Source organism: Eschrichtius robustus, chromosome 3 (assembly GCF_028021215.1).
Source record: "Eschrichtius robustus isolate mEscRob2 chromosome 3, mEscRob2.pri, whole genome shotgun sequence".
Taxonomy (NCBI): Eukaryota; Metazoa; Chordata; class Mammalia; order Artiodactyla; family Eschrichtiidae; genus Eschrichtius; species Eschrichtius robustus.
In genome coordinates this window covers 138,266,554-138,288,696 of record NC_090826.1, presented here as the reverse complement: position 1 = coordinate 138,288,696, position 22,143 = coordinate 138,266,554, and the positions used below count along the sequence as shown (strand labels likewise).

At 36.1% G+C, this 22,143-nt stretch overlaps 1 protein-coding gene and 1 pseudogene across 2 annotated transcripts in view; one reads left to right on the top strand and one right to left on the bottom strand.

Annotated features, from left to right (window-relative positions):
* The window catches only part of ABL2 (ABL proto-oncogene 2, non-receptor tyrosine kinase), a 124,384-nt gene that overhangs the window by 25,613 nt on the left and 76,628 nt on the right, over positions 1-22,143 (top strand). The window lies entirely within an intron of this gene.
* On the bottom strand, positions 3,796-4,257 carry LOC137761469 (mitochondrial import inner membrane translocase subunit TIM14 pseudogene; annotated as a pseudogene).

Genomic DNA, 22,143 nt, shown 5'->3' with positions numbered 1-22,143 from the left:
TACATTTTGTGTATTTCTTCAGAGTGCTCTTTACCTGATCTAATCAGCTATTTAATCCATCGAACTTCTAATTTCAGTAATTATATTTTTCATTTCTGCAAGTTCTATATGATCCTCTTTAAATTGTCTTTTTAAAAACTGTGGTAAAATACACATAATATAAAATTTACCATTTTAACAGTTTAAGTGTACAGTTCAGTGGCATTAAGTACCTTCGCATTGTGTAACCATCACCATATCCATCTTCAGAGTTCTTTTCATCCTGCGAAACTGAAACTCTGTACCTATTAAACAATAACTCCTCATTTACCCTTCCTCCAGTCCCTGGCAACCACCATTCTACATTTTCTCTATGACTTTGGCTACTCTAAGTACCTCATATAAGTGGAATCATACAGTATTTGTCCTTTTGTGATTAGCTTATTTCATTTAACATAATGTCCTTAAGGTTCATCCATGTTGTAGCATGTGTCAGATGATATTTCATTGTATGCATGTTCCACATTTTGTTTATCTATTCATCTGTTGATGGACCACTTGGGTTGCCTCCACCTTTTGACTACTGTGAGTAATACTGCTATGAACATCGGTGTACAAATATGTCTTTGAGACTGCTTTAATTTCTTTGGGGTATATATCCAGAAGTGGAATTGTTGGATTATATGGTAAATCTATATTTAAGTTTTTGAGGAAGTGCCATACTGTTTTCCCTAGCGGCTGCACCACTTTGTTTCCCCCAGTGGTACACAGGGGTTCCAATATTACCACATAGTCATCAACATTTATTATTATTATTGTTTTTTTTTTTTTTTGGTGGTAACTATCCTAATGGGTGTGAGGTGGTATATCATTGTGGTTTCAGTTTGCACTTAACTAGTGATTAGTGATGTTGAGCATCTTTGCATGTGCTTATTGGCCATTTATATATCTTCTTTGGAGAAATGTCTATTCAAGTCTTTTGCCCAAAAATAAATCAGGTTTATTTTTTTTTTGTTGAGTTGTTGGTCTTCTTTGACGGTGTCTTTTGTTTCTTCATTTACTATCATCATCCTCTTTTTCTTTAAACATATACAGTACTTTATATATATTGCTGAGTAACCAGTTATTCCAGAGTTTAGCAGTTTAAAACTACCAATATTTATGATCTCATGATTCTCAGTGTCAGATATCCAGAAGTTTCTTAGCTTGGTGGTTCTGGCTCAGGGTGTCTTGTGAAGTTTCAGTCAAGCTGCCAGCTGGAGCTGCAATCATCTGAAGGCTTTTCTGGGGCTGGAGGATCTGTTTCCAAGATGGCTTATGCATGTGGCTGCTGGTGGGAGGCTTCAGTTCCTTGCCCCATGGGCCCTTCTGCATGGCTGTCTGAATGTCCTCATAGTATGGCAGCTGGCTTTCCCCAGAGCAAGTAATCTTAAAGAGAGAGAACAGAATGTCATAATTCCTTTTATGGCCTAGTCCCCAAGTCACACAACTTTACATCCATCTTACTCTATTTGTTAGAAGAGAGTCCCTAATTCAACTCAAAGGGTAGGGAATTAAGCTCTGCCTCTTGAGGAGAGGAGTATCAAACACTTTGACAAGGAATAGATGAGAACAACTCTAGTACTGTGTTAATGCTAGTAATGAAGTAGTTTTTAACAACAAACTAGAACTCTAGAGAATAATCTTAGATGACAGAAGCAAAGTTTACCTCTTACAGGTTTAATGGGGCCAATACTAATAGTATTTACATGTGGCTGGCATTGTTCTAGGTGGTTTACACATGTATCGCTTAATTTTCACAGCAACCTAATAATAGAACTAATAATAGAACTCTCTAAGTAACCTAATAAAATGAGCAGCCATTATTTAAATAAGTCAGTAAAAGGTGAGATACATAGTGCTATGAGAAGCAATAATAGTGAAATTTTACCTAGTCAGGGAGGTTAGTGCTGATTTCGTTGAGATTTGAAGGATGGGCAGTTATTAAATATATTAGTAGATAGGAGTGGGGAAGAGTGTTTCAGATAGCGGGAACAATGTATAAAGACCATGTGGATGGAGAAAGCATGGTAGCATTATTTTCAATGTGTTAAGTATAATTGAAAAGGCTTTGTATACTTGTATTCTTCATTAGATTTTGCTCGATTACTTGCAAAAATATGAAATAGTCATTGTTTAGTTTTATGTATATAGAGTGTCTTAAAATTTTGTTTTTAAGTCATTCTTCTTATTCTACATATTATCAGAAATTATGTGGTATGTAAAAACATTATTTTCAAGCCTTTGTCAGTAGTTTCTCAAATTCATTTTTTGTAACCATTAGCTCTTTAAAAGTATTCTGCTTAATATTCATAGTTTGATTGTTCACATTTAGATCAGTGAGGTAATTTGAGTAATTTTCTTTTAATATTCTCCCTTTATCTTTTAATTTTTGTCATTTTGATTGTAGTGTGTCTTGGTGTGTTCCTCTGTGGGTTAATCCTGTATGGGACTCTCTGTGCTTCCTGGACTTGTGACTGTTTCCTTTCCCAGGTTAGGGATATTTTCAGCTATTATCTCTTCACATATTTTCTCAGGCCCTTTCTCTCTCCTCCTTCTGGGACCCCTATAATGAGAATATTAGTTCACTTGATGTTGTTGCAGAGGTCTCTTAAACTGTCCTCATTTCTTTTCATTCTTTTTTTTGAGGCAGTGATTTCCACTCTGTCTTCTAGTTCACTGATCCATCTTGGCTGCTCTCCTTTTTATGGTATTTTGAGTTACATTTGTCATATGTTGAAATGCCCCAGGAACACTTTGGCCATATCCTGGGTTACTCCCATGGAATCACTGCAGTACCTCCAGACACGAAGCCTGAGGCTTCGGACACACCTGCCTGGCCACACGGGCTTGGCAATCTCCTTCTTCCATTTAATTTTCCTAGTAAACTTCCTTTGCTTTAAATTATATTATTAGGAAACTGTTAAAGAAGATTGATTTTACATTTCTAAATTCATGCTCAGTTTATATAACAGTTCTTGGAAGAGATTATATTCGTAACATTGGAAACAGTATTTTTTCAAGAAACAGATTTGGTTCTGTCTTGCAGGGCCCCTACTGACTTCAAAATTATGAAATTAAAAAAAAAATGTTAACATTGCTTTGGCCATGGAAAAAATCTGCTTTTCAGGTAAGATTTTTAGTGAATTTGTCATGCTCAAATACTTAAAAGTTCAATTTAATAACCAAAAAAACTGTTCCTCACCAGTCCACTAGGGGAGACTCCAGTACTTAGGAAGAAAATTCTTAGGAAGAAAATACAGTTGCTACTATAGTTTAAAAATTATCTCTTGCTTAATAAAATTATTACTTTTCTGCTTGCTTACATTAAAAAAAAAGTATACTTTTTAGGACTGGTTTGGGTTGTTAATTTGACAATATTCATCTGTGGAAGAATTTACAGCATTTTTTTCAGCTTTATTAAGGTATAATTGACAAATGGTAATTGTGCATATTAAGGCATCAAGTTGTATGTTTGTTCTGTTTTGGTATATGTTGATGATACAACAGGCATGATGTTTTGATGTGTATACATTGTGAAATGAACACCACAGTCAAGCGAATTAACATATCCATCACCTCACAAAGTTATCATTTTCTTTTTTTTTAATGGTGAGAACACTTAAGACCTACTGTCTCAGCAAATTTCAAGTATACAAATACATTATTATTATTATTATTTATTTATTTATTTTTAGCTTTGAGGCATTTTATTATAAAAAGCTGGCACTCATATACATAAATGAGTAAGAACTTAAAATTCATCATACATTTACTTCATTTTTTAGCTTGACCTTCTAGTAAATCTTTAGCTTCTTTGATTTTGGCTGCTACATAAGGAGATCCTTCCTTGTCTGGGTGATTTAAAAGCATAATTCGTTGATGAGCAGTAAGGCTCACATCTAGTATTTTTTCCCCTTATTGGCAGTAAGGCTTACATCTAGTATTAATGCTGCTTCCCATTTTGTCATTTTGGGCTCAAACCCACCTCTGTAATAGCCACCACTGAAGGCAGATTTCGGTAGACTTTGAAAAACTTGTTTTACTTGAGGCTCCATATGCTTCATCCTTGCAAAGCGTAATGGCCTGCAAATCCTGCAGCAGCAATGGTCAGTCCAACTGCTACCACTATACTGGCCATGGTTCCCGCTCGGCTCCTCTGCTTCCACCGGGAGCACGGTTCATCCCACCCCACCAACTCTGTGCCTCTACCACAAAGCGACGCGGCCACCACCAGCACGTACAAAACCCCAGATACATTATTTTTAACTCCAGTCACCATGCTGTACATTAGACCTCCAGAATTTATTCACCTTGCACAACTGAAACTTTGTACCCTTTGACCAACATCTCCCAGATTCAAGAAAGCAGTTTAGGCTCTTGTGCTTACTAGGAAAAGGTTATCACACTTAATGTTTCAGAAAATACTTCAGTTAGCCAAAAATTTATTCTTTATTTATTTTTCCTAAGCCCTTTTTTGATTTTGTCTATGATATGATTGTATGAGTTTTCTACATATCATGGATTTCATTCCTGTATGCCTTGAACATAGATTCTTAGTGACTTTGTCAGATTTAACTCATCAATTCATCTGATTTCTGCTATTTGTAAGTACAACAGGTGGGTGAAATCATGTGCCATCATGATAGCATGCTTTGAAAAATGTTTCCATTTTTCAGACAGTCTGGGATAAGAGCAAGTATATATATTTGTCCATTGAAAATAAAGGTGGTATAGGAATTACTGAGAGTTTGTTGTAATTTGAGCTTGGGTGATGATTTTATAGGATATTATGGTGATAACAGTGTTGGGTAGAAGGACTGTGTTTGACTTTCTCATATTGTGTGTGTGTGTGTTTTTTTTTTAATCTCTATTTCCCTAGCAAAATGGGGAAAGAGCTATAGAGAGTGTTGGGATAATCAGGCCTTTTAGTTATGCATCTGGTTAGGTTGACTAGCATGACCTAGATACCAGCTGTGTATACCTATGGTAGAATGAGAGCCAGAGTATTCTTATGAACCATTTTTCATAACTAGTTCTGTAACTGCTGAGTATGGTTAAGTTCCCTGCTATGTACAATGATTAATCAATAAATGAAATGTGACTGGTTCATGTTTTGTTGTACTTGGACTAGAGGAAAGGCAAAATGTCACATTGTCACTGTTAGACTCTCTTGCTTTTAATACTTTTTTGTTTGTTTGCCATGTGTGTTTTTTTTTTAAAGTAAACAAAAGAAAGACCATTGATAGTGTTTTTGCTTAGGTCCAAACTTAATTTTTATATGACAGGTTCCAACTGATTGTCATTTTTTTCTCTGACTTCAATTGAGGGAGTAACTAATTGTTCCATCTTTCATATAACACTATATAAACTGTTTCTTAGTAGTTTTGGGAAAACTCTTGGGTTTTTAAAAACATTTTATTAAGTAGAGATTACTTAAATGATGTGGGAATATGTGTATATAGTTAAAATGATTTCATACAGGAAGATTGTCATATCATGTAACACCTAATATTTTAATATACAAGAGTTGGAAAAGTATTCAGCATTATCTGAATCTGAAAATTAAGTGCAGTGGTCTCTTATGTTATAGCTGGCAGGAATCAGTGTTTATTCTTTCAAGTTATGGTTTTGTAATTCTGATCCTTCATGATATAATACAAGTATAAAGTCCTGGGAAGGTCCTTAGGTCTAGTGTTGATCTGTGAAAGATTTCATTACTATCGTCATGCTGGGTTTTCTCTTCTGAAGATGACCTTCTTCACATGGCCTTCATGTCAGTTGAGAGGAGCAGTGTTTTCAAGAGAACTGGGAGTAACTTCCTGTCTAATTTGGGGATTAGCTGTGGTTAGAGTAGATAACAGGAAGTGACTGAACAGCTGCTTCCACTTTTCCCTTCCCAACCTTCTCCCCAACCCCATTACCAGGGCTAGGACTTTAAATTCTGGCTATACTGGAGCATATCTTAGACTATTCTTTGTAATTGCTGTCTTTGGTGACAAAATTTCTGATAACAATGTCCTTGGCAAACAACCTCATAATTAGTTAGTAAAGGTATTACCACACTTGGCTGTTTGATGGCTGTTTTACCCTACCTGAGTGAACTAGTGAATGTAGCTAACAACTTGCTAGTGATACAGGAGTAAGAGAACTAGTTAATATGATTCAACAGTAAGGGAACATTTAGGAAGGGAACGTAAAAGTTCTTGTGCGTTGAGAAATTCCTGAAAAACCTTATTAAACTATCCCAGGACATGAATAATGTCGTATTTTTACCACTAGTGTTCCACATCTTGAAAATGCAGAATTGAACTGGGAAGTTTATGTAATTCCAGCATCAATATTACTATCAAATTTTAAAGTGTTATTAAAATTAATAGAACGTTAACAGATTAATATAATTCAAGATTGAAGTTAACACATTAATATAATAAATGAAAAGTTAACACACTAATATAGTGTTAACACATCAAATAGTTCAAGATTTAAGAGGTATACATTTAATTGTCCCGTATTTCTCTCCCTTTAGCCATCTGGTTCTCTTCTCCAGAGGCAATATTTCCAGTTTAAATACACTTTGAACATTTATTATTTAAAGGACTTCTTTGGTATGTGTGAATAATTAAAGTTGATAGCATGGATTTTAGAGTCAGGTGTTTAAATTTTTCATTTACAGTTGTCCCTCAGTATCTGCAGCATACTGATTCTAGGGCCCTCTGCAGATGCCAAAATCTGAGGATGTTCAAGTCTCATATAAAATGGTGTAATATTTGCGTATAACCTACGCATGTCCTCTGTATACTTTTAATCATCTTGTGATTACTTACAATGCCTAATACAGTGTAGATGCTATGTAAATAGTTGTAAATACTGTGTACAGTATTTTCGCCCTGAGAATCTGTGCTGCAAAAAATTATGCTGGAAGCAGTTTCACTGCACAACTACTTGACCATAAGACAATTTTGCCTTAAAAGATAAAATAACAAAAGTAAAAGAGAGACATTAAAAAGGACCTAATGAAACATGAAAAATTGAAAACAAAAATTTAAAAAGACCCTATTATGAAAAATGAAAATACAAAAAATACTTGAATATATTTAAAGTGTTTGGAGATTCATGGTTATAGTTGTATTCGGCTGTATTGGGAATAAAGCGATACTCCTTTCTCAAAGTCGAACGTTGAGGATTCGGGATCTAATGCTGGATGTCAGTTCTTTACAGTATAAAAAAATTTGCTGTTAGGTGTCTTCAGCTCTCCCTAGAAGTAAAATGGAAAAGGGATGCTGCTATTTCTTATCAATATATGTAACGTATATAACTGGTAGTACACATCTGGACTACATTTAAGTGTTCCATCACATGCCCAGCCCTTATATTTCATCATATCATCTACACCAGATTCAGTGCTAAATACCAAAATTCTGTCTACATCACGTTCTTCACTATTGAATCGCAAAAAATTTTCACCATTTTCAAGAAACTTATACTCATCAAGAATCACGTGGACTTCCCTGGTGGCGCAGTGGTTAAGAATCCGCCTGCCAATGCAGGGGACATGGGTTCGATCCCTGGTCCGGGAAGATCCCACATGCTGCGGAGCAACTAAGCCCATGCGCCACAACTACTGAGCTTGCATGCCTAGAGCCCTTGCTCCACAACAAGAGAGGCCACTGCAAAGAGAAGCCCGTGCACTGCAAGGAAGAGTAGCCCACGCACCGCAAGGAAGAGTAGCCCCTGCTCGCTGCACAAAATTGGTAAAGATGGCATTAGAGAACAAGGTGTTGAATCTAAATTAGCTAAAGAATCAATAATTAATGCTCTTGAAGGCTTGTGAATTATTAACTGCCTCTTTTGTATTTGCTATAGCTTGGTAAACTTTTGGTTTTGTTGGGTGGGAAGGATGACTGTGCCCCCCAAAAGATTTGCAAAAACTGATTATCATTTTCTAGTGTAATGAAACCTAAACTGTTGATCAGTTATCTTTTATGCAGAATGGTCTTATGGCCAATTAGTTGTTTGGCAAAACTTTTTATGGCTAAGTGTCTCATGGTGAAAATACCTAGATCCTGTAAATACAGTATAAATGCTATGTAGATAGATGCTGGGGTGCTGCAAATTCAAGTTTTGCTTTTTTGGAACTGTCTGGGTTTTTTTTTTTCTTTCCCTGATTATTTTCCGTCTGTGGTTGGTTGAATCTGCCAGTGTGGAACCCATGGATATGGTGGGCCAACTACATTTAATAGTTGCACTTTCTTGGTACTGGGAATATAGCATTGAACAAATGAAACCACCTGCCTTCATGGAGATTATATTGTAGTGGGTAGAGACAGGCTCTATTTTTAAATTTACTATATCATGTGGTGATGAGTTCTGAGAGTAATATAAAGCTGGGTAAATTAGAGTGATAGGGGAAATGCTGTTTTGGATTGGGTGGTCAGAGAAAGCCTCTGGTAGGGTGACATTTCAATAGAGAATTGAATGATCTGAAGGAGTGAGACTTAAGACTTTCAGGAGAAAAATATTCCAGGAAGAGAACCATCAAAGGCAAAATTCTGGAGAATATTTGTAAAGCAGAGGTTTTTATCCTTCCAGAATGGTGGAGGAGGCTGGACTGGATAGAGAGGACTGGCTCAGGCGGAGAATGCTAGGAGATAATACATAGAGGGAGAAAGAAGGTAAAAGTTGTGTGTAGGATGGGGATCTATTGGTGTAGGGGGGTTATATTTTAAAAGGTTCAGTCTGTGCACTTTGTGGAAAATAAACTCTTGGGAGCAGAGGTGAAAGCAGAGAAACTAGTTATGAGTCTAAAATAGCCATAGAATATGCAGCAGTGTACTGGATACAAAGAGCTTTATCAAATTTAGTTTGGTGTCACTTCTCTCTAGGATTTGACTTTTACTGTTGAATAATGGGGTAAGAAATGACAGTGAATTCATAATGAATATTCATTTTTAAATGGTAACTTTAGAAATTATAGTTAAACTCTGTAATGATTTAAATTTGTTTTTATAGATCCCCCAAGCATTACTTGCATCTTAAAGAAATATGGTAAGATTCCCAAAAGAACTTCCAATACCTTTTATAGTTATATTACAGTATGTAGTAAATTTTTTTCTTAGGCCTTCCAAAAAAAGGCTATGTTGCAGATTTTTGACAAATATTGGGTGCTATGTTTTCCTCTCCAGTTTGACTAGGTGACTTTTCAAATTTGAAATGCTTTGGTTTCTCCAGCGTGTATCGATATGCTAAAAAGTATTTAAAAGTCAAAATTCTTAGACTTCAAGCAAGTAGGTTGCTAGTGGTGAAAATAAATGGAATATAAAAATGTCAACATGTAAAATTTAAACTTTCGAGTCACTGAGTAATATATCTGAATTTGCTAGCAAACTTCCTATGTTTGATATTGTGGAAAAGAATTGCATCAAAGGAAATAAATCTCAGGACTCTTAATATCTAAATGGGTGAATAAAGGCATTTTGAATCAAAGATGAAATCATGGATAAGGGAGACATAAAGATCAGACATGGTAAAGATGTAGGAAATAGAAAAGCGAAACAGACACTGTGAAGCATACTTAAATATAGTTAGTGTTGGAAGGAGAAGAGGAATAGAAAATGAAAGTTAAAGGGAAAGCCTAGTATATTGAGAGTTTATGAAATCTTTTAAATAAGGAATTGCTGGATCCAGTCAAGTTTAGGGACTACATTGAAATGACTAGCATAGTCATACACCCACTCAAGAAAGAACTCTGAAAGTGAATTCCAAAAATATTATATTACACATTATGTAGTTATAGCCTACAAGGGCATTGATAATTTTCTCTATTCTTAATTTTTATTAATTTCATCTGCTTGTATAATGTTCCTGTGACTTATAAAGTAGCTATTAAAAGTTTCACATTGATGGTGTAGAAGATAACTTCAGATTTTTTCAAATGTTTACAGAAGGAACTTTATCCAGAGAGGTAGTATGTTTTTTTTTTTTTAATAAATTTTATTTATTTGTTTATTTATTTTTGGCTGCGTTGGGTCTTCGTTGCTGCACGCAGGCCCTCTCCAGTTGCGGCGAGCGGGGGCCACTCTTCCTTGTGGTGGGCGTGCTTCTCATTGTGGTGGCTTCTCCCGTTGCAAAGCATGGGCTCTAGGTGCGTGGGCTTCAGTAGTTGTGGCACAAGGGCTCAGCAGCTGTGGCTCGCAGGCTCTAGAGCGCAGGCTCAGCAGTTGTGGTGCACAGGCTTAGCTGCTCTGCGGCATGTGGGATCTTCCCGGCCCAGGGCTTGAACCTGTGTCCCCTGCATTGGCAGGCAGATTCCTAACCACTGCGCCACCAGGGAAGTCCAGTATGTATTTTTATTAATATATTTTCATACCTTTTCTTGGATTTTTATTTTTGCCATAGTCTTTATCTACAACAATCTTTTAGATAGTATAAGGCTACCTTTAACCCCAATTATGTAATAATTTATTTTTATTTCTATTTAAGATAAGAAAATAAGATATAACCTCAGTTTGGTTCATGGAATCATAAGATTTGAGCTGCAAATAACCTTAGGATGATCTCTTCCCCTGCCCCTTAATTTTGTAGATGGGGAAATGGAAATACAGTAAATTTTCATATCTCTGATGGAGAAAAGATTATAACTTAGGTCTTCTGATTTCCGATTCAGTGCTCTTCTATAACATTTTGCCTTACGTTTGTTTTGTATTATGATTTTTTGACTGTTTCAGTTGTACACTAATAAAGACAGGAGTTATCCTTTTTTGTTTAATTGCTGCTTTATGATTATCTTGAGTGCTTTGTGCATACATATGAAGATGCTCTCTTTATATTGAGAAGATGACAGCCTTGATTATCTTCCTCCAAGTGAAAGTCAACTTGGAATTTCTAGGAATACAGTATCTAAACCTTTTAATCTTAATTGCCAGCTTTCTGGTTGTGTTTATTGCTTTCTTATTTATTTTGATTTGAATTAAGTTTTGCATAGTTAATTTTATTTAGAAGAGTTAAGTATGCAAAGTATAAGTGGAAATTTTTCTGTTAAAAGCTTAAAGGCCTTACTAATTTTAATAAGAAGAACCAGTTTGGCTTTATAGGTTGTCTGATTTATGGAATATTTTAGGACATTCATTATTTTTTTGAGGTATAAGTAACTGCAAGTAGATTGAATGGTTTTGCTTATAAGAATCATTGGAGCACTTGATTTAACAAATAGCTAAGGATGTTAGTAGCATTTTAACATGCTTAATAGTTTAAAAAATTAAACAGAGAAAGTATCTTTAATTAATTTTTAAATTTTAAATAATGTTATCCTTAAATTTTTATTGACATTATTATTTAGCAAGCCAAATATTTACAGATATATAGAAACAAACTTTGTTAACTCCTAACAAAATAGTTACAGTTTCCAAAACTTTGAGGTAATGAGGCTGTTAAAACACCCATAAATATTGAACTCTAAAGCACCCTGTTGGTATGTAAATTGGTATATCTAGTGATTCTAGCCAAAGTAGAGGAAAAAATGAAAGCTGCTTATAACTGAAATGTGCTCTTTGTGGAAGAGTTGTGAAAGAAATTGCTTTCTTGAGCAATGTTTGATACTAATCACAGGCAGACATAGCCAGCTATACTGACAATTGGTTATAAAAATAATAATTGGCAGGAAAAGTCACAACTATCAGTGGCAAAGGAAATAACACCTCACTCCTTAATCACCCAGCATCTGTCTTGAAGGTGATGCACACACAGTGTTTTCCTTGATTGTGAATTTTAACCAGTAGCATTCTATGCAGTATAAATTGTGTTCCTTTAGTCATATCCAATTTGAGTTTTGAAAACTTACTGCAGGAGGAACACCTGTGCCTACCCCATTTACTTGAAAGATTTTAACTGGAAAGCACACTACAAAAATAAGTTGCAGTTATTAATAGATACAGTAAAATACTGCCCTGTAGATAGTTTCCAGTAAAAATAACACAAAACAAATATGCAGTCAAAAAATTTCTCAAACTAAAAACAGGGTTGTTCGTTATACAGTAAAATTTAGTGGAAGAGTGGTTATATTTAGCATTAGTGTGTATTATTAGACTCAAGTCAGTAGTTTTAATGGTTTAAGAATATAGTCATTCTTGGGACTTCCCTGGTGGCTCAGTGGTTAAGAATCTGCCTGCCAATGCAGGGGACACGGGTTTGACCTCTGGTCTGGGGAAGATCCCACATGCTGTGGAGCAACTAAGCCTGTGCACCACAACTACTGAGCCTGTGCTCTACAGCCTGCAGGCTACAACTACTGAAGCCTGCGTGCCCTAGAGCCCACGAGCCGCAACTATTGAGCCCGCATGCTACAGCTACTGAAGTGTGCACGCCTAGAGCCCATGCTCTGCAACAAGACAAGCCATTGCAATGAGAAGCCCACGCACCGCAACGAAGAGTAGCCCCCACTCGCCACAACTAGGGAAAGCCTGTGCGCAGCAACAAAGACCCAATACAGCCAAAAATAAATAAAATTAAAAAAAAGAATATAGTCATTTTATTATTTTCTTACTTTTGAGACATCTTTCTTGTCCCTTACTTAAACATTTTGATGCAGTAATTTTCTTGTAAGAGAATACTTTGGAAACTGACTGTTAAATGTAATACATATCTTGTTTATCTTTTTGGTTTGTAAGTTTTATCTCAATTCTGAATATAATGTAGATGTTTAAAAAGTCGTTTTTTTGGAAAATGTGTTTTAAGTTACTGAATCTAGCTAAGCTTCGGTTTCTGCATTTTTCAAATGGGGATAATTTTAGCACTTTTCTACTCATAGGGTTGTAAAGATTTAATGAGATGTCCACTCTCGCCACTCTTATTCAACATAGTTTTGGAAGTCCTAGCTACGACAGTCAGAGAAGAAAAAGAAATAAAAAGAATCCAAATTGAAAAAGAAGTTAAACTGTCACTGTTTGCAGATGACACGATACTATACATAGAAAATCCTAAGGACACTACCAGAAAACTGCTAGAGCTCATCAATGAATTTGGTAAAGTTGCAGGTTACAAAATTAATACACTAATCTGTTGCATTTCTATACACTGACAATGAAACATCAGAAAGAGAAATTAAAGAAACAATCCCATTTACCATCTCATCAAAAAGAATAAAATACCTAGGAATAAACCTACCTAAAGAGACGAGACCTGTACTCCGAAAATTATAAGATGCTGATGAAAGAAATGGAAGACAACACAAACAGATGGAAAGATGTGCCATGTTCTTGTATTAGAAGAATCAATATTGTCAAAGTGACTGTACTACCCAAGGAAATCTATGGATTCAATGCAATCCCTATCAAATTACCAGTGGCATTTTCCACAAAACTAGAACGAAACATTTTAAAATTTGTGCGGAGACACAAAGGACCCCCAATAGCCAAAGCAATCTTGAGAAAGAAAAATGGAGCTGGAGGAATCAGGCTCCCTGACTTCAGACTATACTACAAAGGTATAGTCATCAAAACTGTATGGTACTGGCACAAAAATAGAAATATAGATCAATGGAACAGGATAGAATGCCCAGAAATAAACCCATACATCCATGGCCAATTAATCTATGACAAAGGAGGCAAGACTGTACAATGGTGGAAAGACAGTCTCTTCAACAAATGATGCTGGGAAAACTGTACAGCTACATGTAAAAAAATGAAATTAGAACATTCTTTAACACCAGACACAAAAATAACTCAAAATGGATTAAAGACCTAAGTGTGAGACTGGACACTCTAAAACTCTTAGAGGAAAACATAGGCAGAACACTCTGACATAAATTGCAGCAAGATCTTTTTCGATCCATCTCCCAGAGTAATGGAAATAAAAAGAAAAATAAAATGCGACCTAATTAAATTCAAAAGCTTTTGCACAGCAAAGGAAACCGTAAACAAAGCGAAAAGACAACCCACAGAATGGGAGAAAATATTTGCAAATGATGTGACCGACGAGGGATTAGTCTCCAAAACTTACAAACAGCTCATGCAGCTTAATATCATCAAAACAAACAACCCAGTCAAAAAATGGGCAGAACTAAATAGACATTTCTCCAAAGAAGACATACAGATAGCCAAGAGGCACATGAAAAGATTCTCAGCATCGCTAATGATTGGAGAAATGCACATCAAAACTACAATGAGATAGCACTTCACGCCAGTCAGAATGGCTATCATCAAAAAATCCATAGCCAATAAATGCTGGAGAGGGTGTGGAGAGAAGGAAACCCTCCTACACTGTTGGTGGGAATGTAAACTGGTACAGCCACTGTAGAGAGCAGTATGGAGGTTCCTTAAAAAATTAAAAATAGAACTGCCATACGACCGTGCAATCCCACTACTGGGCATATACCCAGAGAAAACCATAATTCAAAAAGACACATGCATCCCAATGTTCATAGCAGCACTATTTACAATAGCCAGGATATGGAAGCAACCTAAATGTCCATCAACAGAGGAATGGGTAAAGAAGATGTGGTATATATATACAATGTAATTTTACTCAGCCATAAAAAGGAACGAAATTGGGTCATTTGTAGAGACGTGGATGGACCTAGAGAGTGTCATACAGAGTGAAGTAAGTCAGAAAGAGAAAAACAAATATTGTATATTAATGCATGTATATGGAATCTAGAAAAATGGTATAGATGATCTTATTTGCAAAGCAGAAATAGAGACACAGACATAGAGAACAAATGTATGGATACCAAGGGGGAAAGGGGTGGGTTGGGAGGAACTGGGAGATTGGGATGACACATATACATTATTGATACTATGTATAAAATAGACAACTGAGGGGAAAGCACTCTATAGCACAGGGAACTCTACGTAATGCATTGTGGTGTCCTAAATGGGAGGAAAATCCAAAAGGGAGGGGATATATGTATGTGTATGGCTGTTGCATTTTCCTGTGCAGTAGAAGCTAACACAACATTGTAAAGCAGCTGTACTCCAATAAAAATTAATTAAAAAAAGCAAACAAACTAAAAACAGAGCTACCATATGATCCTGCAATCCCACTCCTGGGCATATATCTGGATAAAAACATGGTCAGAAAGGATACATGCACCCCAATGTTCATTGCAACACTGTTTACAATAGCCAAGACATGGAAGCAACCTAAATGTCCATTGACAGAAGAATGGATAAAGAAGATGTGGTACATATACACCATGGAATATTACTCAGCCATTAAAAAGAATGAAATAATACCGTTTGAGAAATATTGTCTGATATTGCTTATATGCAGCATCTAAAAAAAAAGTATAAAAAGGATACAAAACAGAAACAGACTCACAGACTTACAGAATGAATTATGGTTACCAGGGGGGAAGGGTGGGATTGACAGGTACACACTGCTATATTTAAAATGGATAACAGACAAGAACCTACTGTATAGCACAGGGAACTCTGCTCAATATTATGTAACAACCTAAATGGGAAAAGAATTTGAAAAAGAATAGATACATGTGTATGTGTAACTGAATCACTTTGCTGTACACCTGAAACTAACACAACATTGTTAATCAACTATGCTCCAATATAAAATAAAAAGTTAAAAAGATTCAATGAGATATGTGTATTTTGGTTGGCACATAATAAGTATATTGGTTAAGAATGTAGACTTTCTGCGTTAAATCCCATGTCTGCTACTTATTTAGTTGCATGACCTTGTAAAAGTTATGTCACCCTTCTTAATCTCTTTGTCCCGTCCCCTTGGGTCTTCCTTTTCCATAAAGTACAGCCTGTGTTTGCAGATGAGTCATTTTCTCAGCCTGTTTCCTCCTCATAGAAATGTGGGGAATCCAAAGGCCTGTTTTCATTTTATACTGTCTGTTCTCTTTATTTCAACCTGGCAGTGTTTCTGCTAGTACAGTTTTTATGATAGGAGAAGTTACAGCATTTTCGTATATACTTCATATGCTCATGGAAGTGATCTAGTAGAAAGGAGGAGAGGGAGATATTGATGATATAGAAGAGAGCAGAAGAATTGCTGGAGCTGATATTGAAAAGAGAACAGATAGTTGTTCATTTATTATAACAAGAAGGAAGGCAGAGCATTTAGGTGCAGATAGATGCTGATACTGTGGGTGGATATGGTGGTAATTCCTGGAAATTCTAATCCCTTTAATTTTCTGAGCAAAGTTATCGGCTGAGGGCAAAAAAGGGGATGGAAGAAGGCATTAGAAGTTTGAGAAGAGAGGAGAGCTCATATAATTGTCATTTAGAGAAATGCGAGAGTGAAATGGCCTAGGAAAATACAGTATTATTCCCAGGCAGAACTAAGGGCTTACTTGAAGTTAAAGGTCATGAGTTAAAAGTGTCACCGGTCAGCTTGGTTGTGTGTGTGTGTGTGTTTTTTTCCTCCATCCATATTGATTTTAGGAGTAGGAGAATAGAGAATTTAATCAAGCTTGTGATTTTGCAAAGTGAGTGTATCCAAGTGAGAGGGGAGCGAGTGATTATGTTTATGGATCATGGAACTTAAACTGGATAAAGAGAGAAGAGGGGACTTCAAGGGGTGAGGGACAATGAAAACATAGTTGAGTCGGTAGATTTGAGGTCCTGATGGGATCAAATTATGATAAGAGTTCATGTACTGGAAGGAATGAGTTAGTAAGATAGAATACGTATTCAAAATGGGTTGTGTTAAATTTAGATTATTGAGAAGGGTGCATTGCAGCGTGTGGCTGAGGTAAGGTTACATTTAGTTCTTTGATCTTCACAGCAACTCTATAATGTAGGTAGTGTAAGCATCATTGTTCATGTTTTATAGATGAACAGACTGTAGATCAAAGAGGTTGGACAATTTCCCCAAGGTCACAAAGCTAGTAAGATGGCTACCTAGGACTCAAACTCCATTACTCTGACTCTCAGTACTCACTCCTCTACCATACTATATCAAGTTTCTGAAAGATGGTGACTTGTTATCCTCTCTTTGAACCTAAATGGCAGTCTCAAGTCAAGACTTTTGAGAAATACACATGAAAAAAATTATTTTCCTCTTCAGGAATCTTCAGAGACTAACATAGCGATAAGGGTGATGTTAGAGGGGTTCATTGCTACTGTTATTACCTAACTGATCTTACTGAACACACACACACACACACACACATATACATAGTAGATGCTTAAATAAGACAGTTTTTTGTTTAAACTCCCTTTTGTAAGGGGGCTTAGGGTGGGTGGGGGACAGGACAAGTAGGAATGTACTATTGTTTCAGCAGCATGCCTGGACAGACAGCTGTGCTGTTAGAATGTGTCTGCCCAAATTCATGTGCATTCTTTATGGTGGCAGTTTGCACCATGGCAAGTCTCTAGGAAAGGATAGTGGGCTACTGGGTGGTGTCCATTTGGGATATGATTCTCCTCTCTCCCCTAGTAAGATAGTAATTATCATACTTTTTCTTTGTGGTCTTAAACATTTTGCTTTGTGGTAGGAGGCAGACTTTGAAGAGTTCTTTAATTGTGAAGGAAGAATGAGGGAATTATAATTAAGTATAGTATGAACTAATGTGTTTACATTTTTGTAAAATGTTTGCCAGAGTAGAAAAAATAGGGTGCCTAAATTGCAGTTGTTTTTTCTTCTCTTTTTTTAAAAATTATTTTTAATTGTGGTAAAATACATACAACATAGAATTTACCATCTTATCAGGTAATGTTTTAATATGCTCTAGTTTTATTTTGTTAATATAATATTCTGTTTAAAATTAGTAGTTCTCTGTGGATGGCCCTTATGAATTTTGGCCAGAGGAATTCCTCTACATTACCACTCTTCTATCTTCTACCTGCTACTGGTATGGAAGCTTTGTACCCCATTAGAGTGGAGTCTGGTGACAGAACAAGAGAAGTAGTAGACTTTAGCTGCTGATGTTCATACAGTATCTTTGAAACATGGGTCATATCAGCTCCTTCCTTCTTTTCCCTTTGAAGTCTTCATGCCAGCTCCTCAGAGAGATTGTATAGGGAAGCCTGAATCAGAGTGTATTGATCTTGATCAGAGTGTATCTGATCTTGTCATTTCCTTAAGAGCTTTCATTGATTTCTTACCATCTTCAGGATGAGGTCTAAACTCCTTAGCAGAGCATCCAAGGCTTTCATAATCTGGTGCCTGCCTAGTCTCATACATGCTCTCTAGGCTTCAGCCATACTAAAATACATGTTGTTCTCTAAACATGGTCTGTGCCTGGCAAGTAGTAGGTAGTCTAGAAATATTTCTTGAAAGAATGAAAAAAAAATACATATATGTATGTATCACAGTTGTACTTTTTTACATGCTAACATGCTGACTTTTATTCCACGGCTAACTCTTGGCTTTCCTTTAAGACTCAGGCCAAGAATCCTCTTTTAAGAGGCCTTCTCTGCTTTTGGCTACACTAGTTGACACTCCTGCTCTATGATACCAAAACATTCAGGCCACATCTCTGTATGTAACCATGATAATTACTTTTTTATTTCTCCCACTAGTATGTGAGGTTCTTGAGGGCCAGGGATCATGTCTTATTTACGTCGGGACTCCCTAGCTCTTGGCTTATTCTTCACAGATACTTTCTATTACAGAAAGCTTTTAAGATAGCTGTTGCTCTTGTTTCCTAATATTTACATTATGTAGCATTATATATTGAATATTCCTGGCTTTTAAATTTCACTTCTTCGCCTTCCCAAACCGAAAATTGCTTCGACACTTGACTTATGAAATAATCAGTATTCCAGTGAGTATGTGTCATAAATCAAAATCAGTATAATATGATTGCTTATTATGGGATTGGGATGTTAGGTAGGAAGATTAGAATTGCAGACTTCATCTTCATGTGGAGGAATTATCCGAGCTCTTTAAATAATTGAACAAGATTATGTGTCTTACCCTTCTAGATCAGTACATCTGAGTTTGCACATTTTAAATTGGTGATTCATTATATTGTTCCTACTTAAGATGTAACTATTGTTAATGCATTTGTGTTTCCTAATTTCCACTCTCTTTTTGTCAGTCTTGCTTTCCTTCCTATTCTTGACGTCAAAAGTTGTCATCTGGGTGTTCCTTAGAAATAATGACTTAGTCAGTGGGTGATACATGTTTGTTTTTACAAGAAGGCTTTATGATAGATGTTCTTCCTTTTTAGAGTCCAGAATCTTAATCATTTTACTGTAAGTTTTTACTCTTTCTGTTACTAAATTTAGTTGTGAAATCATTAGGTGAAACAATATTCAAGGAGAGTATAAGCATACTAAAAATGTCTTGGATTTTTTGGCATGAATCTAGGTACCATAAATATTTATTATATAAACAGCAACTGTGTGAAAACCGGAATTTATTTAGATTTATTTAAATTTATTTATTTATTTTTGACTGCATTGGGTCTTCATTGCTGCATGCAGGTTTTCTCTAGTTGCGGGGTCTACTCTTCGTTGTGGTGCATGGGCTTCTCATTGTGGTGGCTCCTCTTGTTTCGCAGCATGGGCTCTAGGCGCACGGGCTTCAGTAGTTGTGGCTCGCGGGCTCTAGAGTGCAGGCTCAGTAGTTGTGGTGCACAGGCTTAGTTGCTCTGTGGCATGTGGGATCTTCCCGGACCAGGGCTCAAACCCGTGTCCCCTACATTGGCAGGTGGATTTTTAACCACTGCGCCACCAAGGAAGTCCCTAGATTTATTTAAAATAATTAAAAAAAATTAAAGTGTGGGATCGAAGACATCTCTGTTGTGTTTTTTCCTGGGGTAGACCAGCTCTTCCATGCCAGAACTACCTGACACATCCAGCACATCAGCTTTTATGGGATTTACTCTTAAAATTTTTTTGTAGTGCTATAAAATATATATAACATAAAGTTTGCCATTATAACCATTTTGAGTGTACAGCTCAGTGACATTTATTACATTCACAATGTATTGCAACTATCACCACTATTTCCAAACCTTTTCTAACAACCCAAGCAGAAAATATCACCAATAAGCAATAACTCCATTCTTCCCTCCTCACAGCCCCTAGTAACCTCTAATCTACATTCTGTCTCATGAATTTGCCTAGTCTAGATATTTCATGTAAGTTGAATCATACAATATTTGTCTTTTTGTATCTAGTGTATTTCAATTAGCATAATGTTTTCAAAGTTCACCACGTTGTAGCATGTATCAGAACTTCATTCCTTTTTATGGCTGAATAATATTCTATTGTATGTATATACTACTTCTGTTTATCCATTCATTTTTTTCTTTCTTTTTTTAATATTCATTTATTTTGGCTCTGCTGGGTCTTAGTTGCGGCATGCGGATTCTTAGTTGCGGCATGCGGATTCTTAGTAGAGGCATGCATCTGGGATCTAGTTCCCCGACCAGGGATTGAACGTGGGTCCCCTGCATTGGGAACGAGGAGTCTTATCCACTGGACCACCAGAGAAGTCCCTCCATTCATTTCTTGCTAGGCACTTGGGTTGTTTCTACCTTTTGACTATTGGGAATAATGCTTCAATGAACATTGGCGTGTTAAGTATCTGTTTGAATCCTTATTTTCAGTTCGTTTGAGTATATACCTGGGAGGGGAATTGCTGGGACATGTGATAATTCAATGTTAAGCTTTTTGAGGAACCACCAAAATGTTTTCCACGGAACTTACCATTTTACATCCTTACCTGCCATGTACTGGGATTCATTCTTAGGAGATAATTCTACCTATAAGGCCTTTAACTAGTTATATATTACCTCAGATGAGTCTGTTAATTTCTCTTTCTATTTCAGTTACTTCATCCTTAAAAATGGGGCTTGAATTAGATAATCTATAAAGTTTCTCCTATCTCTTAAATTCCATGGCTGACATTACGATGAATTTCCATGATGTTTACATTCCCAGTTCTTTTGTCCTCTCCTCCCCTTTTACAAAAAAAAAGAGTAGTTTGTACAGTGGGAGACAGAACCTCTATATGCCGGGTGGTACAAGTATATTCAAGTCTCCAAATACTTTCTAATTCTTATTTGTTAGATATTTTCATAGTTCAAAGTTAGTTTATTGAAGACTTTTCAAGCACATCTACATTGAAGTATCATAAACTTTTATTAAATTGTATTCTGTGGCTATGAAAATCATAACTTGGGCAGAACTTTACTTTTTGCACAATTTATGTCAAAAAAGGTTCTGCTACGCACCATTCTACATTAGTGATATATATATTGTATTTACATATTATATGTCGTATATATTGTATATTGAATCACATAGTAAAATACTTAGCACTTATAAGAAAGTAGGTTACTTTTAAGAGTGTAGCACCATTTGCATATGGATAATTATCTCTAGATACTTAATGAAAACTTGAAATAAAGGGGAGAAATGCATCAAGGATAACTGCAAACTTAAAACACACACAAGTATATTTACACATAGCACTTCAATTACATACCAAACTGTATTACACATATAATGAGTAGAGAGACCAGAAGCCTTGGATCTTGTTATGGGCATTCTGTTAGAAGGCCATGACACTCCAATAGGCTATAATGTGTTAAGGTAAAGAAGTTTTAGTAAGAATTTTTTCCTTGGCTACTGATGACTGAACAGGGAGAACAGTATGAGTAGCTCTTATTCCCGGACCAAAAACTCACTTTTAAACTGGTTATATAACTTGTTAATATACAGTTGACCTCAGCTTTGCAGGAGAAGGGCCATCTTTTATTCTTAAGTATTTTAAAAGTTGATTTTAGCACCTATTGTTTTCCAGGTAGCCCCAGAAAACAAGATTTTTGAAAGAGGTAACAGTTTTAGTCTAGTCTTGCTGTCCCCAATGAATTACATAAAGTAATTGCCATTAAATTAAATGAATTGGGAATTCCCTGGTGGTTCAGTGGTTAGGACTCTGCGCTTTCATTGCAGGGGGCATGGGTTCAATCCCTGGTCGGAGAACTCAGATCCTGTAAGCTGCGCAGTGTGGCCGTAAAAGTAAATAAATAAATAAATGAAATGAAATGAATTAATTGCTATTAAATCCAAGGTTCCTTATTTTCCTGTTTATTTGGGTTTCAGTGGATAAAGAAGGAAGCAGTGATAACAACTCATTGACCTTCTGATAGTGCCTTTAGACCCAGGGCAAGATACTCCCGAAGACCGACAGTCTCCCTGAGGA